The sequence below is a fragment of the Herpailurus yagouaroundi genome, unplaced genomic scaffold, assembly GCF_014898765.1.
Source record: "Herpailurus yagouaroundi ecotype Mexico unplaced genomic scaffold, PumYag 164, whole genome shotgun sequence".
NCBI classification, from domain to species: Eukaryota; Metazoa; Chordata; class Mammalia; order Carnivora; family Felidae; genus Herpailurus; species Herpailurus yagouaroundi.
Window position 1 is genome coordinate 19,795,212 of NW_024412405.1, and position 9,793 is coordinate 19,805,004.

Consider the following 9,793-nt stretch of genomic DNA (forward strand, 5'->3'; position numbering starts at 1 on the left):
ACATCGCGTCTGACTGCAGCCCTACCCACCAACACAAGTTTCTGTGGACAGCACAGGGGAAGTGCCCTGTAGTTTGGAGCTACTGCAGACCCTACCCAAAATGATGAAACGGAAGAATTCTCCTCAAAAGAAACTCCAGGAAGTAGCGACAGCTAACGAATTGATCAAAACTGATTTAAGCAATATAACAGAACAAGAATTTAGAATAATAGTCATAAAATTAATTGCTGGGCTTGAAAAAAGCATAGAGGACAGCAGAGAATCTATTGCTACAGAGATCAAGGGACTAAAAAATAGTCATGAGGAATTAAAAGATGCTATAAATGAGGTGTAAAATCAAATGGAGGTGGCCATAGCACGGATTGAAGAGGCAGAGGAGAGAACAGGTGAATTAAAGGATAAAATTATGGAAAAAGGGGAAGCTGAGAAAAAGAAAAATAATAAAAATCCAGGAGTATGAGGGGATAATTAGAGAACTAACTGATGCAATCAAATGAAACAATATCTGAATCATAGGAATTCCAGAAGAGAGAGAGAGAAAGGGGCTGAAGGTGTACTGGAACAAATCATAGCTGAGAACTTCCCAGATCTAGGAAAGGAAAAAGGCATTGAAATCTAAGAGGTACAGAGAACTCCCTTCAGACGTAACTTGAATTGCTCTTCTGCACAGCATATCATAGTGAAACTGGCAAAATACAAGGATAACGAGAGAATTCTGAAAGCAGTTAGGGATAAATAGGCCCTAACATACAAAGGTAGATACATAAGGGTAGTAGCAGACCTATCTACTGAAACTTGGCAGGCCAGAAAGGAATGGCAGAAAATCTTCAATGTGATGAACAGAAAAAATATGCAGCCAAGAATCTTTAACCCAGCAAATCTGTCATTCAGAATAGAAGAGAAAAAGGTTTTCCCAAACAAACAAAAACTGAAGGAATTCTTCACCACTAAACCAGCCCTACAAGAGATTCTAAGGTGGACTCTGAGTGAAATGTTGCAAGGACCACAAAGTACCAGAGACACCACTACAAGCATGAAATCTACAGATATCACAATGACTCTAAACCCATATCTTTCAGTAATAACACTGAATGTAAATGGACTAAATGCTCTAACCAAAAGACATAGGGTATCAGAATGGAAGGTGCCTGGGTGGCTCAGTTGGTTAAGTGGCCGACTTCAGCTCAGGTCACAGTCTCATGGTTTGTGGGTTTGAGCCCCGCATCGGGCTCTGCTGAGAGCTGAGAGCCTGGAGCCTCCTTCAGATTCTGTGTCACCCTCTCTCTCTGCCCCTCCCCAGCTCGTACTCTGTCTCTCTCTCTCTCTCTCAAAAATAAAATAAAAAATGTTAAAAAAAAAAGAATGGATAAAAAAACAAGACCCATCTATTTGCTGTCTACAAGAGACTCATTTTACACCTGAGGACATCTTCACATTGAAAGTGAGGGGATGGAGAACTATCTATCATGCTACTGGAAATCAAAAGAAAGGTGGAGTAGCCATACTTATATCAGACAAACTACTTTAATGTTTTTTTTTATTTCATTTTTGAGAGAGACAGAGACAGAATGCAAGTGGATTAGGGGCAGAGAGAGAGGGAGACACAGAATCTGAAGAAGTCTCCAGGCTCTGAGCTGTCAGCACAGAGCCCGATGAGCTCAAACTCACGAGCTGTGAGATCATGACCTGAACTGAAGTTGGCCGCTCAAGCGAGTCACCCAGAAGCCCCAGACAAACTAGACTTTAAATTAAAGGCTGTGACAAGAGATGAAGAAGGGCATTATATAATAATTACAGAGTCTATCCATCAGGAAGAGCCAACAATTATAAATGTCTATGCCCTGAATTCGAAAGCACCCAAATATATAAAATAATCACAAACATAAGCAATCTTATTGATAAGAATGTGGTAATTTCAGGGGACTTTAATACTCCACTTACAACAATGGATAGATCATCTAGACACATGGTCAAAAAAGAAGAAGGGCCCTGAATGATACATTGGATCAGATGGACTTGAGAGGATATATTTAGAACTCTGCATCCCAAAGCAACGGAATATACTTTCTTCTTGAGTGCACATGGAACATTCTCCAAGATAGATCACATACTGGGTCACAAAACAGCCCTTCTTAAGTGTAAAAGAATGGAGATCATACCATGCACCATGAAATTAACCACAGGAGAAAGTCTGGAAAACCTCCAAAAGCATGGAGGTTAAAGAACATCCTACTAAAGAATGAATGGGTCAACCAGGCAATTAGAGAGGAAATTAAAAAAATATATGGAAACAAATGAAAATACAACAATCCAAACGCTTTGGGACGCAGCGAAGGCAGTCCTGAGAGGAAAATACATTGCAATCCAGGCCTATCTCAAGAAACAAGAAAAATCCCAAATACAAAATCTAACAGCACACCTAAAGGAAATAGAAGCAGAACAGCAAAGACACCCCAAACCCAGTAGAAGAAGAGAAATAATAAAGATCAGAGCAGAAATAAACAATATCAAATCTAAAAAAACTGTAGAGCAGATCAATGAAACCAAGAGTTGGTTTTTTGAAAAAATAAAATTGATAAACCTCTAGCCATCCTTCTCAAAAAGAAAAGGGAGAGGACCCAAATAGATAAAATCACGAATGAAAATGGAATTATTACAACCAATCCTTCAGAAATACAAGCAACTATCAGGGAATACTATGAAAAATTATATACCAACAAACTGGACAACCTGGAAGAAGGGACAAATTCCTAAACACCCACACACTTCCCAAACTCAAAAGGGAAGAAATAGAAAATTTGAACAGACCCATAACTGGCGAAGAAATTGAATCAGTTATCAAAAGTCTCCCAACAAATAAGAGTCCAGGACCAGATAGCTTCCCTGGGGAATTCTACCAGACATTTAAAGCAGAGATAATACCTATCCTGCTCAAGCTGTTCCAAAAAATAGAAAGGGAAGAAAAACTTCCATACTCATTCTATGAAGCCAGCATTACTTTGATTCCCAAACCAGACAGAGACCCAGCAAAAAAGAGAACTACAGGCCAATATCCCTGATGAATATGGATGAAAAAATTCTCAACAAGATACTAGCAAATTGAATTCAACAGCATATAAAAAGAATTATTCACTATGATCAAGTGGGATTCATTCCTGGGCTGCAGGGCTGGTTCAATATTCACAAATGAATGTGATACATCACATTAATAAAAGAAAAGATAAGAACTATATGATCATGTCAATCAATGCAAAAGAATCATTTGACAAAATTCAGCATCCTTTCTTAATAAAGACCCTCGAGAAAGTTGGGATAGAAATACTTAAACATCATAAAAGCCATTTACGAAAAGCCCGCAGATAATATCATCCTCCATGGGGAAAAACTGAGAGCTTTCCCCCTGAGATCAGGAACATGACAGGGATGTCCACTCTCACTGCTGTTGTTGAACATATTAGAAATTCTAGTATCAGCAATCAGACAGCAAAGGCATCAAAATTGGCACCGATGAAGCAACAGAAAGACAAATAAAGAAACTGATCCCATTCACAATTGCACCAAGAATCATAAAATACCTAGAAATAAACCTAACCAAAGATGTAAAAGGTCTGTATGCTAAAAACTATAGTAAGCTTATGAAGGAAATTGAAGATACAAAGAAATGGAAAAACATTCCATGTTCATCGATTGGAAGAATTAATATTGTCAAAATGTCAATACCACCCAAAGCAATCTACACATTCAATGCAATCCCAATCACAATTGCACCAGCATTCTTCTCCAAGCTAGAACAAGCAATCCTAAAATTTGTATAGAACCACAAAAGACCCCAAATAGCCAAAGTAATATTGAAGAAGACCAAAGCAGGAGGCATCACAATCCCAGACTTTAGCCTCTACTACAAAACTGTAATCATCAAGAGAGCATGTATTGGCACAAAAACAGACACATAGATTAATGGAATAGAATAGAGACTCTGGAATTGGACCCACAAAGTATGGCCAACTGATCTTTGACAAAGCAGGAAAGAATGTCCAATGGAATAAAGACAGTCTCTTTTTTTTAAATTTTTAAAAAATGTTTATTCATTTTTGAGACAGAGAGAGACAGAGCATGAACGGGGGAGGGTCAGAGAGAGAGGGAGACAGAATCTGAAACAGGCTCCAGGCTCTGAGCGGTCAGCACAGAGCCTGACGGGGGGCTCAAACTCACGGACCGTGAGATCGTGACCTGAGCCGAAGTCGGCTGCTAAACCGACTGAGCCACCCAGGCGCCCCGAGACAGTCTCTTTAACAAATGGTGCTAGGACAACTGGACAGCAACATGCAGAAGAATGAAACTAGACCACTTTCTTACACCATTCACAAAAATAAACTGAAAATGAATGAAGGACCTGAATATGAGACAGGAAGCCATCCAAATCCTAGAGAAGAAAGAAGGAAAAAACCTCTCTGAACTCAGCCACAGCAATTTCGTACTTGACACATCTCCAAAGGCGAGGGAATTAAAAGCAAAAATGAACTATTGGGGTCTCATCAAGATATAAAGCTTCTGCACTGCAAAGGAAACAATCAACAAAACTAAAAGGCAACTGAAGGAATGGGAAAAGATATTTGCAAATGACATATTGGACAAAGGGCCAGTATCCAAAATCGATAAAGAGCTCACCAAACTCCACACCCAAAAAACATAATCCAGTGAAGAAATGGGCAGAAAACATGAATAGACACTTCTCTAAAGAAGACATCCGGATGGCCAACAGGCACATGAAAAGATGCTCAATGTCGCTCCTTATCAGGGAAATACAAATCAAAACCACACTGAGATACCACCTCATGCCAGTCAGAGTGGCTAAAATGAACAAATCAGGAGACTATAGATGCTGGAGAGGATGTGGAGAAACGGGAACCTTCTTGCACTGTTGGTGGGAATGCAAACTGGTACAGCCACTCTGGAAAATAGTGTGGAGGTTCCTCAAAAAATTAAAAATAGATCTAGCCTATGACCCAGTAATAGCACTGCTAGGAATGTACCCAAGGGATACAGGAGTACTGATATATACATTATATATTATATATACATTATACATATATATATACACATTATACATATATATACATTATATTATATATATTATTATATATTATATATTAATATTAACATTAATATATATTAATATAATTAATATTATATAAATATATAATATATAATATTATATAAATTTTATAAAATATTATATTATATAATATAAATAATATAATATACATATATATAAAATATATATATTAATATATATATAATAAAATATATAAAAATAATAAAATATATAAAATAATATAAAAATAATATATATAATATTATATAAATTATATAATAATATATAAATTATATAAATATAAAATATATAAATATTAATATAAATAATATATAATATATAATATATATTAACATTATACATATATATACATTATACATATATATACACAGTATACATATATATATTATATAATATATATACATATTATATATACAATGGAATACTACTTGGCAATGAGAAAGAATGAAATATGGCCTTTTGTAACAATGTGGATGGAACTGGAGTGTGTTATGCTAAGTGAAATAAGTCAGGCAGAGAAAGACAGATACCATATGTTTTCACTCTTATGTGGATCCTGAGAAAGTTAACAGAAGACCATGGGGAAGAGGAAGGGGGAAAAAAGTTACAGAGAGGGAAGGAGGCAAACCATATGAGACTCTTAAAAAACTGAAAATAAACTGAGGGTTGATTGGGGGTGGGAGGGAGTGCAAAGTGGGTGATGGGCATTGAGGAGGCCACCTATTGGGATGAGCACTGCGTGTTATATGGAAACCAATTTGACAATAAATTATACATAAAAAAAAAAAGAAAAAGAAAATCTCAAGCAACAACAACAAGCAAGAACTCTGTGCTAACAACCTGGAGCCTGCTTGTGATTCTTTGTCTCTTCTCTCTCTGCCCTGCTCTTCTCATGCTCTGTTTCAAAAATAAACTTAAAAAATGTCATTGAATATTAAAAAAAAATAGAACTACCCTATGGTCCAGCAATTGCACTGCTAGGTATTTACCCAAAGAATACAAAAATACTAATTCAACATGATACAGGTACTTTGATGTTTATAGCAGCATTATTTACAATAACCAAATTATGGAAACAGCCCAAGTGTCCATCGATAGATATGTGTGTGTGTGTGTGTGTGTGTGTGTGTGTGTGTGTGTGTGTGGATACACAGGAATATTGTTCAGACATAAAAAAGATGAAATCTTGCTGTTTGCAACAACATGCATGGAGCTACAGAGTATTATGCTAAGTGAAAGAAGTCAGAGAAAGACAAATACCATATGATTTCACTCATATGTGTAGCTGAAGAAACATATTGAATATGCAAACGGGAAGAAAAAAGAGAGGCAAACTGAGAAACAGACTTTTAACTATAGAGAACAAGCTGATGGTTAATAGTAGGGAGGTGGGTGGGGAATGGATTAAACTGGTGATGGGAATTAAGGAGTGCACTTGTTGGGATGAGCACCAGGTGATATATAGAAGTGTTGAATTACTATATTGTATGCCTGAAACTAATATTATACTATGCTAACTGGAATTTAAATAAAAACTCAGAAAAAAGAGTACATAAAAAGACATTTATTAAAGTTACACATATTAAAATTTAGTTCTTTGTTAGGCTTATAAATCAATTTATATAGTTGTGATACTAGAAGAATTTAATACCACTTTAAAGAGATCTTTAATTAATAGTTGGTGATATTTAAAACTTAAAGATAAGTAAATATTTTAAATTAAATTCTCATTTCATGTATTCAAATATACTTTTAAAGTAATTTGATTTTCTGACTAACCAGCTTTCAAGTACTCAAGTAATACTTCTACTTATTAAACTTATTGAAATGACTATTTGTAAGTTCTATTAAATGTCCAGTATTTTTCATTAGCATTTCATTTACACTTTTCAGCTTTAAATCACAAGTTGAAATCAATTATTCAGTGACACATATTAAATCAGAATCACAAGGCTGTTCTAATAGCACAAATTCCCGTGAACATTACACATCATAGAAACTAAATGCCCACATATCTCAATACAAAAATATTAACACAATATGTTTGATTCTCTTAGGCCTTTCTGTACTTAATTTTATACCCTTCCTCATTTTAATGAATCTTATTTGTGAAATAAACAATGGTATTATCCCAAGCAATTTGGAGGATAGCTTCTCAATTGGTTATGACTGCATAATGACCAGGGACATTTGAGAGAATATTCTCTGGACTCTTTTTCATGACACTGATGAGATACCCTGAGTCCTGTTTATAGGCATAGCCCTAGTAGCCTCAGCAGTCTATTTTTCAGTTTTAATTATGGAAATCTGAAATTCCCACCGATGATGCTACACTATTTGATTAGGCTCTACCATTTCTTTGGCTCTTAATATTTAAATGGCCTTCTTTGCCAATTATGAAGATATTCAAAACTGGGGGGATCCCACATTTGTTTCATATTCTTTGTATCTCTTTGGGGCCATATAACTTTTGCAAATATAATAGTAATATCTGATTAAATTTTGAATATCTGTCATAGTTTTATCTATTTGGCCAAATCTTCAAAGATCCTTCTACTGTCAAAAAAGAATTTGAGACTTTCTATTTGTTTAAACAATATCAGAGTGGTGGTTCTATGACTTAACTGCCAAAATAATTGAGTACATGCATGTTGAATGGAATTAATCAATGCTATTTGTTCAATCCTTTTTTTGAATATATAAATTATTAAAGTGCCTTCTCTATAAACTTAGAACTATGTTTAAGAAGTGAGAATATAAAGAGTCCTTGTAAATTTTTTAACTTCTCTAGTTGTAAATACTGTCATATTGGACCATAACTTCCCTTAAGCCCCAGCCTCCTAGATCCCCTTAGAAAAAGTAGTATTATTGATTTCTCATGACAATATATGGAACATAAGCACAATGGGCACACAGACCAGAGGTTTTGCAGCAGCAGGCTGTAGTAAAACCACACTGCCTATAGAATGGGCTATGACACAGGACCAAGGGCAGGAGGAGATATGGGAAGTGAAGGGAGGAGGGACAGGTCAGGAAATGGTAAACAGTGTAGCATTATTTCAACCCCACCCTCATATCTTTCTATATTCTAATGAAAACAGATTTAAAAATAGTATGTTCTTTGTTTTTGAGTAATTCCACCCTTCATATTACTAGAAAATTCATTACACAAATGATAAATCAAATGGCAAACACAGCTCAAATGCATTCCTAAATCTTAAAAATGTCTTTCTGAGGTAAGACTTAGTATGAGCTAGTCAACTTTTAACAGTTTAAGGCAAAGAGGCAAGGGGTCACTACTAGTAAATCTCTTCCAAAAAGCCATTTCAAAAACACTACCAGGGGCGCCTGGGTGGCTCAGTCGGTTAAGCGGCCGACTTTGGCTCAGGTCATGATCTCGCGGTCCGTGAGTTCGAGCCCCGCATCGGGCTCTGTGCTGACAGCTCGGAGCCTGGAGCCTGTTTCAGATTCTGTGTCTCCCTCTCTCTGACCATCCCCGTTCAGGCTCTGTCTCTCTCTGTCTCAAAAATAAATAAACATTAAAAAAAATTAAAAAAAAAACACTACCAAATTTGGTTCACTAATTTTTTTAATTTTTACTTTTTTTTTTTACTTTTGCTTTGTCTAGATCTCAAATAAGTTTATATATATAATATATAAATATTATATACAGTGATAATATATATAATACAGATAATAATTATATATACTATACATACACATATGTTATTATATATAATTATTATATATATATTATATATATAAATACCAAGCTGTACTGATAGCTCAGAGCCTGGGAGCCTGCTTTGCATTCTGTGTCTCTGTCTCTCTCTGACACTCCCCCACTCATGCTGTCTCTCAACAATAAACAAACATTAAATAATTTTTTTGTAAATAAAAAAATAAAGTGGTGATTTTCTAATGGGGAAAACTTATATAACCTAGACCACATTTATACACATAACTTAAAATAGAAAATTGAGCTTTTCTCAATTCATATGCTTTCCACCTTTGCTTTCAGTAAATCATTGATTTGGGTTTGAATTATCATGGTTCCAATTATATTTTGGTAAATGGTTTTGCTTGGAACAGGCTTCCAGAATACTCAAGTCAGTAACAATTAGTGTTGAGGGATATGCTACTTTGTTTTTAATGACTTTTTTGATGTTAATTTACTTGAGGGGGGTGGGGGGAGAGACAGAGACACAGAGTCTGAAACAGGCTCCAGGCTCTGAGCTGTCAGCACAGAGACCGATGTAGGGCTCAAACTTATGAGCCGTGAGATCATGACCTGAGCCAAAGTCGGACACCTAACCGACTGAGCCACTCAGGCACCCCAGTATGCTACCTTTTTTTAAAACCAGTATTTTCACTTTATGGTTGTTTTTTGTCATTAACACCTGTGTTAACAGCATCCAATCATCTGATGATAGGGTGCAGCTGCAGGTATTAGCTTAGGAAACAGGACATTGATTTAGACTAGAATACATGTTTCCTTATAAAAAGAAAGTAAAATGCTAAGTGAACATGAGTCCATTACTCATGTCTGATGAGTAGAAATTCACACTACCCAAAGATCTCATTTATGGGCCTGAAACAGATGCGGGTCTTAAGACAAATGCATGAAGCTGTGTGTGTGTGTGTGTGTGTGTGTGTGTGTGTGTGTGTGTGTGTGTG